Here is a 9,519-nt window from a genome sequence, read left to right on the forward strand (position 1 = left end):
ATAAATATCATAGTTAATCAGACGAAAACACACCGTTCATCGTTGGCAAATGAACATATATTTAAACTATATATAAAGTAACTAAATAGGCAAACGGAAACGGGGAGGGCGTCGGATTCACCACTTACTCTCCAGTCCTTTGCCTTTGCGGTCACCGGAGCAGTTTTAGCCCTCCGTGTAGGCACCAACAGCGGGAGGGGCATCATCGGAGCCGTCGGTGGTGTCAGAGTCGTTGGACGAGGAGGAGATGAAGCCAACCATCCACCGAATGACGCGCGCCTGCTGCTTCACCGGCCGGGCGGCTTTCGCTGCCGCCGCCGCTTCTCCGCCACTTTGCATTCCGATTTTTTGATGTTGAGCCGGAGCGCCTTGGCATTTTTGCGACGGAGCCGACGAGCGTGCATCTCCTACCTTCGTCAGTGAGCAGCAAAGGACAACGACGGAGGATATCCGTGAGGAGCTCCTTCTCCGCATCGACCGCAACTGTCTGTGGTGCCGGTGGGAGGACGATGCAATCACCGCTGGTGCCCTCTCCCTAGCCCGCTGCCTCTCGCAGCGGGCGGCGCGCCTCCGATTCGGGAGTCCGCGGCGCAGGCACGAGCACCCACCAATTCCCATGAGGAGAAGCCGTCAAAGTGGCAGGAGGGTGTCTGGCCAGCGAGGCGGAGCGGGCCAAGCATGTGATACTTCTCACGGTGTAGGACGAGCCGGCGCTAGAGTCCGCATTGCTCTGCCGGGCGACAAGTGACAGAGTGGAGCCCGAGCTACCGCCCGTGTCAACTTGCGACCGCTAGAGCGTGATGTGGAGGGCCAGCTGCTTGCTGTCGCCCGCCTCCGTCTTGCGGACGAAGGCATCCCAGTAGATCGGATTTTCGTCACTGTTGGATTCCACGCCGCCGCAGCTGCCGGTGCTCGACATTGGGAGAAGAGTGGACGGGGAGGGGAGGGGAGGGGAGGGGAAGTGGAGCGGAGAGTGAAACTAGGGTTTGGTCCAGATGGGATTTTTTGTGGGGACAGAGTGGAGTCCGTGTGGGCTAGTGTGGGCGGGGCTGACGTGGCTAACGCGTCCAACCACCCCATATATGGGCAGGTATGAGGAGTGACAGTTAGACCTGGCCATGGGCAGCCCGACCCGGACGGCCCGACCCGACCCGGCCCAAAAATCTCGGGCCGGGCTGAGCCCGAACATGCCATCGGTGTTGTGGAACGTAGTAATTTCAAAAAATTTCCTACGCACACGCAAGATCATGGTGATGCATAGCAACGAGAGGGGAGAGTGTTGTCCATGTACCCTCGTAGACCGAAAGCGGAAGCGTTAGCACAACGCGGTTGATGTAGTTGTACGTCTTCACGATCCGACCGATCCAAGTACCGAACGCACGACACCTTCGAGTTCAGCACACGTTCAGCTCGATGACGTCCCGCGAGCTTCGATCCAGCAAAGCTTCACATGAGAGTTTCGTCAGCACGACGGCGTGATGATGATGCTACCGACGCAGGGCTTCGCCTAAGCACCGCTACGATATGATCGAGGTGGATTATGGTGGAGGGGGGCACCGCACACGGCTGGGAGAGATCAACAGATCAACTTGTGTGTCTAGAGGTGCCCCCTGCCCTCGTATATAAAGGAGCAAGGGGGAGGCCGGCCGGCCCCTTGTGGGCGCGCCAGGAGGAGGAGTCCTCCTCCTAGTAGGAGTAGGACTCCCCTCTTTCCTACTCCTACTAGGAGGGGGAAAGGAAGGGGGAGAGGGAGAAGGAAAGGGGGGGGCGCCGCCCCCCTCTCCTAGTCCAATTCGGACCAGAGGGGGAGGGGCGCGCGGCCTGCCCTAGGCTAGCCCTCTCTCTCTCCACTAAGGCCCATAAGGCCCACTATTTCTCCCGGGGGGGGGGGGGTTCCGGTAACCCTCTGGCACTTCGGTTTTCTCCAAAACCACCAGGAACACTTCCGGTGTCCGAATATAGTCGTCCAATATATCGATCTTCACGTCTCGACCATTTTGAGACTCCTCGTCATGTCCGTGATCATATCCGGGACTCCAAACTACCTTCGGTACATCAAACCACAAAAAATCATGATCGTCACCGAACTTTAAGCGTGCGGACCCTACGGGTTCGAGAACTATGTAGACATGACCGACACACGTCTCCGGTCAATAACCAATAGCGGAACCTGGATGCTCATATTGGCTCCTACATATTCTACGAAGATCTTTATCGGTCAAATCGCATAACAACATACGTTGTTCCATTTGTCATCGGTATGTTACTTGCCCGAGATTCGATCGTCGGTATCCCAATACCTAGCTCAATCTCGTTACCGGCAAGTCTCTTTACTCGTTACGTAATGCATCATCCCGTAACTAACTCATTAGTCACATTGCTTGCAAGGCTTATTGTGATGTGCATTACCGAGAGGGCCCAGAGATACCTCTCCGATAATCAGAGTGACAAATCCTAGTCTCGATCTATGCCAACTCAACAAGTACCATCGGAGACACCTGTAGAGCACCTTTATAATCACCCAGTTACATTGTGATGTTTGGTAGCACACAAAGTGTTTCTCTAGTAATCGGCAGTTGCATAATCTCATAGTCATAGGAACATGTATAAGTCATGAAGAAAGCAATAGCAGTAAACTTAAACGATCAAGTGCTAAGCTAACGGAATGGGTCAAGTCAATCACATCATTCTCCTAATGATGTGATCCCATTAATCAAATGACAACTCCTGTCTATGGCTAGGAAACTCAACCATCTTTGATCAACGAGCTAGTCAAGTAGAGGCATACTAGTGACACTATGTTTGTCTATGTATTCACACGTGTATTATGTTTCCGGTTAATACAATTCTAGCATGAATAATAAACATTTATCATGATATGAGGAAATAAATAATAAATTTATTATTGCCTTGAGGGCATATTTCCTTCAGTCTCCCACTTGCACTAGAGTCAATAATCTAGATTACACAGTAATGATTCTAACACCCATGGAGTTTTGGTGCTGATCATGTTTTGCTCGTGGAAGAGGCTTAGTCAACGGGTCCGCAACATTCAGATCCATATGTATCTTGCAAATCTCTATGTCTCCCACCTGGACTTGATCCCGGATGGAATTGAAGCATCTCTTGATGTGCTTGGTTCTCTTGTGAAATCTGGATTCCTTTGCCAAGGCAATTGCACCAGTATTGTCATAAAAGATTTTCATTGGTCCCGATGCACTAGGTATGACACCTAGATCGGATATGAACTCCTTCATCCAGACTCCTTCATTTGCTGCTTCCGAAGCAGCTATGTACTCCGCTTCACACGTAGATCCCGCCACGACGCTTTGTTTAGAACTGCACCAACTGACAGCTCCACCGTTCAATGTAAACACGTATCCGGTTTGCGATTTAGAATCGTCCGGATCAGTGTCAAAGCTTGCATCGACGTAACCATTTACGACGAGCTCTTTGTCACCTCCATAAACGAGAAACATATCCTTAGTCCTTTTCAGGTATTTCAGGATGTTCTTGACCGCTGTCCAGTGATCCACTCCTGGATTACTTTGATACCTCCCTGCTAAGCTAATAGCAAGGCACACATCAGGTCTGGTACACAGCATTGCATACATGATAGAGCCTATGGCTGAAGCATAGGGAACATCTTTCATTTTCTCTCTATCTTCTGCAGTGGTCGGGCATTGAGTCTGACTCAACTTCACACCTTGTAACACAGGCAAGAACCCTTTCTTTGCTTGATCCATTTTGAACTTTTTCAAAACTTTGTCAAGGTATGTGCTTTGTGAAAGTCCTATCAAGCGTCTTGATCTATCTCTATAGATCTTGATGCCCAATATGTAAGCAGCTTCACCGAGGTCTTTCATTGAAAAACTCTTATTCAAGTATCCTTTTATGCTATCCAGAAATTCTATATCATTTCCAATTAACAATATGTCATCCACATATAATATTAGAAATGCTACAGAGCTCCCACTCACTTTCTTATAAATACAGGCTTCTCCAAAAGCCTATATAAATCCATATGCTTTGATCACACTATCAAAACGTTTATTCCAACTCCGAGAGGCTTGCACCAGTCCATAAATGGATCGCTGGAGCTTGCACACTTTGTTAGCTCCCTTTGGATCGACAAAACCTTCTGGTTGCATCATATACAACTCTTCTTCCAGAAATCCATTCAGGAACGCAGTTTTGACATCCATTTGCCAAATTTCATAATCATAAAATGCGGCAATTGCTAACATGATTCGGACAGAATTAAGCATCGCTACGGGTGAGAAAGTCTCATCGTAGTCAACTCCTTGAACTTGTCGAAAACCTTTCGCAACAAGTCGAGCTTTGTAGACAGTAACATTACCGCCAGTATCAGTCTTCTTCTTGAAGATCCATTTATTCTCTATGGCTTGCCGATCATCGGGCAAGTCAAACAAAGTCCACACTTTGTTCTCATACATGGATCCCATCTCAGATTTCATGGCTTCAAGCCATTTTGCGGAATCTGGGCTCACCATCGCTTCTTCATAGTTCGTAGGTTCGCCTTGGTCAAGTAACATGACCTCCAGAATAGGATTACCGTACCACTCTGGTGCAGATCTTACTCTGGTTCACCTACGAGGTTCGATAGTAACTTGATCTGAAGTTTCATGATCAATATCATTAGCTTCCTCACTGATTGGTGTAGGTGTCACAGGAACCGGTTTCTGTGATGAACTACTTTCCAATAAGGGAGCAGGTACAGTTACCTCATCAAGTTCTACTTTCCTCCCACTCACTTCTTTCGAGAGAAACTCCTTCTCTAGAAAGGATCCATTCTTAGCAACGAATGTTTTGCATTCGGATCTGTGATAGAAGGTGTACCCAACAGTCTCCTTTGGGTATCCTATGAAGACACACTTCTCCGATTTGGGTTCGAGCTTATCAGGTTGAAGCTTTTTCATATAAGCATCGCAGCCCCAAACTTTAAGAAACGACAACTTTGGTTTCTTGCCAAACCACAATTCATAAGGCGTCGTCTCAACGGATTTAGATGGTGCCCTATTTAACGTGAATGCAGCCGTCTCTAAAGCATAACCCCAAAACGATAGCGGTAAATCAGTAGGAGACATCATAGATCGCACCATATCTAGTAAAGTACGATTACGACGTTCGGACACACCATTACGCTAAGGTGTTCCGGGTGGCATGAGTTGCGAAACTATTCCGCATTGTTTCAAATGAAGACCAAACTCGTAATTCAAATATTCTCCTCCACGATCAGATCGTAGAAACTTTATTTTCTTGTTACGATGATTTTCCACTTCACTCTGAAATTCTTTGAACTTTTCAAATGTTTCAAACTTATGTTTCATTAAGTAGATATACCCATATCTGCTCAAATCATCTGTGAAGGTGAGAAAATAACGATACCCGCCGCGAGCCTCAATATTCATCGGCCACATACATCAGTATGTATGATCTCCAACAAATCTGTTGCTCGCTCCATTGTTCCGGAGAACGGCGTTTTAGTCATCTTGCCCATGAGGCATGGTTCGCAAGTACCAAGTGATTCATAATCAAGTGATTCCAAAAGTCCATCAGTATGGAGTTTCTTCATGCGCTTTACACCAATATGACCTAAACGGCAGTGCCACAAATAAGTTGCACTATCATTATCAACTCTGCATCTTTTGGCTTCAATATTGAATATGTGTATCATTACTATCAAGATTTAATAAAAATAGACCACTCTTCAAGGGTGCATGACCATAAAAGATATTACTCATATAAATAGAACAACCATTATTCTCTGATTTAAATGAATAATCGTCTCGCATCAAACAAGATCCAGATATAATGTTCATGCTTAATGCTGGCACCAAATAATAATTATTCAGGTCTAAAACTAATCCCGAAGGTATATGTAGAGGTAGCGTGCCGACCGCGATCACATCGACTTTGGAACCATTTCCCACGCGCATCGTCACCTCGTCCTTAGCCAATCTTCGCTTAATCCGTAGTCCCTGTTTCAAGTTGCAAATATTAGCAACAGAACCAGTATCAAATACCCAGGTGCTACTGCGAGCATTAGTAAGGTACACATCAATAACATGTATATAACATATACCTTTGTTCACCTTGCCATCCTTCTTATCCGCCAAATACTTGGGGCAGTTCCGCTTCCAGTGACCAGTCTGTTTGCAGTAGAAGCACTCAGTTTCAGGCTTAGGTCCAGATTTTGATTTCTTCTCCTAAGCAGCAACTTGTTTGCTGTTCTTCTTGAAGTTCCCCTTCTTCTTCCCTTTACCCTTTTTCTTGAAACTGGTGGTCTTGTTGACCATCAACACTTGATGCTCCTTCTTGATTTCTACCTCCGCAGCCTTTAGCATTGCGAAGAGCTCGGGAATTGTCTTATCCATCCCTTGCATATTATAGTTCATCACAAAGCTCTTGTAGCTTGGTGGCAGTGATTGAAGAATTCTGTCAGTGACACTATCATCCGGAAGATTAACTCCCAGTTGAATCAAGTGATTGTTATACCCAGACATTTTGAGTATATGTTCACTGATAGAACTATTCTCCTCCATCTTGCAGTTGTAGAACTTATTGGAGACTTCATATCTCTCAATCCGGGCATTTGCTTGAAATATTAACTTCAACTCCTGGAACATCTCATATGCTCCATGACGTTCAAAACGTCGTTGAAGTCCCGGTTCTAAGCCGTAAAGCATGGCACACTGAACTATCGAGTAGTCATTGTTGGAAATATGCCCTAGAGGCAATAATAAAATGGTTATTATTATATTTCCTTGTTCATGATAATTTTCTATTGTTCATGCTATAATTGTGTTATCCGGAAATCGTAATACATGTGTGAACACATAGACCATAACATGTCCCTAGTGAGCCTCTAGTTAACTAGCTCGTTGATCAATAGATGGTTACGGTTTCCTGACCATGGACATTGGATGTCATTGATAACGGGATCACATCATTAGGAGAATGATGTGATGGACAAGACCCAATCCTAAGCATAGCACTAGATCGTGTAGTTCGTTTGCTGAAGCTTTTCTAATGTCAAGTATCATTTCCTTAGGCCATGAGATCGTGCAACTCCCGGATACCGTAGGAATGCTTTGGGTGTACCAAACGTCACAACGTAACTGGGTGGCTATAAAGGTGCACTACAGGTATCTCCGAAAGTGTCTGTTGGGTTGGCTCGGATCGAGACTGGGATTTGTCACTTCGTATGACGAAGAGGTATCTCTGGGCCCACTCGGTATTGCATCATCATAATGAGCTCAATATGACTAAGTAGTTAGTCACGGGATCATGCATTACGGAACGAGTAAAGTGACTTGCCGGTAACGAGATTGAACAAGGTATTAGGATACCGACGATCGAATCTCGGGCAAGTAACGTACCGATTGACAAAGGGAATTGTATACGGGATTGCTTGAATCCTCGACATCATGGAACATGTGGGAGCCAACATGGGTATCCAGATCCCGCTGTTGGTTATTGGCTAGAGAGGTGTCTCGGTCATGTCTGCATGATTCCCGAACCCGTAGGGTCTACACACTTAAGGTTCGATGGCGCTAGGGTTATAAGGAAGGTTTGTATGTGATTACCGAATGTTGTTCGGAGTCCCGGATGAGATCCCGGACGTCACGAGGAGTTCTGGAATGGTGCGGAGGTAAAGATTTATATATGGGAAGTCACCATACAGTCACCGGAAATATTCGGGGGTATACCGGTATTGTACCGGGACCACCGGAGGGGTTCCGGGGGTCCACCGAGAGGGTCCACCTGCCCCGGAGGGCCTTATGGGCTGTAGGTGGAAGGGAACCAGCCCTTAGTGGGCTAGGTGCCAAACCCCCTAGGGCCCATGCGCCTAGGGTTTGGGGGAAACCCTAAAGGGGGGCGCCCCCCCTTGCTTGGGGGGCAAGCCACCTCCCCCTTGGCCGCCGCCCCCCTCTAGATCCCATCTAGAGGGGCCAGCCCCCTTCCCCCTTCTCCCTATAAATAGAGGGGTGAGGGGAGGGCTGCAGCACCACATCTAAGGCGCAGCCCCTCCCCTCCCCAACACCTCTCCTCCTCCGCGTGTGCTTGGCGAAGCCCTGCCGGAGAACTGTCACTCCACCACCACCACGCCATCGTGCTGCTGTTGGAGCCTTCTTCCTCAACCTCTCCCTCCTCCTTGCTGGATCAAGGCGTGGGAGACGTCACCGCTCCGTACGTGTGTTGAACGCGGAGGTGCCGTCCGTTCGGCGCTTGGATCATCGGTGATTTGGATCACGACGAGTACGACTCCATCAACCCCATTCTCTTGAACGCTTCCGCTCGCGATCTACAAGGGTATGTAGATGCACTCCTCCCCTCTCGTTGCTAGTAAACTCCATAGATTGATCTTGGTGATGCATAGAAAATTTTAATTTCTGCTACGATCCCCAACAGTGGCATCATGAGCTAGGTCTATGCGTAGTTTCTATGCACGAGTAGAACACAAGTTGTTGTGGGCGTTGATTTTGTCAATTTACTTGCCGTTACTAGTCTTATCTTGATTCGGCGGCATCGTGGGATGAAGCGGCCCGGACCGACCTTACACGTACGCTTACGTGAGACAGGTTCCACCGACTGACATGCACTAGTTGCATAAGGTGGCTAGCGGGTGTCTGTCTCTCCCACTTTAGTCGGATCGGATTCGATGAAAAGGGTCCTTATGAAGGGTAAATAGAAATTGGCATATCACGTTGTGGTTTTGGCGTAGGTAAGAATCGTTCTTGCTAGAAACCTATAGCAGCCACGTAAAAGTTTGCAACAACAATTAGAGGACGTCTAACTTGTTTTTGCAGTAAGTGTCATGTGATGTGATATGGCCAGAAGGATGTGATGAATGATATATGTGATGTATGAGATTGATCATGTTCTTGTAATAGGAATCACGACTTGCATGTCGATGAGTATGACAACCGGTAGGAGCCTAGGAGTTGTCTTAATTTATTTATGACCTGCGTGTCAACTGAAACGTCATGCAATTACTTTACTTTATTGCTAACCGTTAGCCATAGTAGTAGAAGTAATAATTGGCGAGACAACTTCATGAAGACACGATGATGGAGATCATGGTGTCATGCCGGTGACGATGATGAACATGGCGCCCCGAAGATGGAGATCAAAAGGAGCAAAATGATATTGGCCATATCATGTCACTATTTGATTGCATGTGATGTTTATCATGTTTTACATCTTATTTGCTTAGAACGACGGTAGCATAAATAAGATGATCCCTCACTAAAATTTCAAGAAAGTGTTCCCCCTAACTGTGCACCGTTGCGAAGGTTCGTTGTTCCGAAGCACCACGTGATGATCGGGTGTGATAGGTTCTAACGTTCGCATACAACGGGTGTAAGCCAGATTTACACACGCAATACACTTAGGTTGACTTGACGAGCCTAGCATGTACAGACATGGCCTCGGAACACAAGAGACCGAAAGGTCGAACATGAGTCGTATAACAGATACGATCAACATGAAGAT

Source organism: Aegilops tauschii, chromosome 4 (genome assembly GCF_002575655.3).
Source record: "Aegilops tauschii subsp. strangulata cultivar AL8/78 chromosome 4, Aet v6.0, whole genome shotgun sequence".
Lineage (NCBI taxonomy): Eukaryota > Viridiplantae > Streptophyta > Magnoliopsida > Poales > Poaceae > Aegilops > Aegilops tauschii.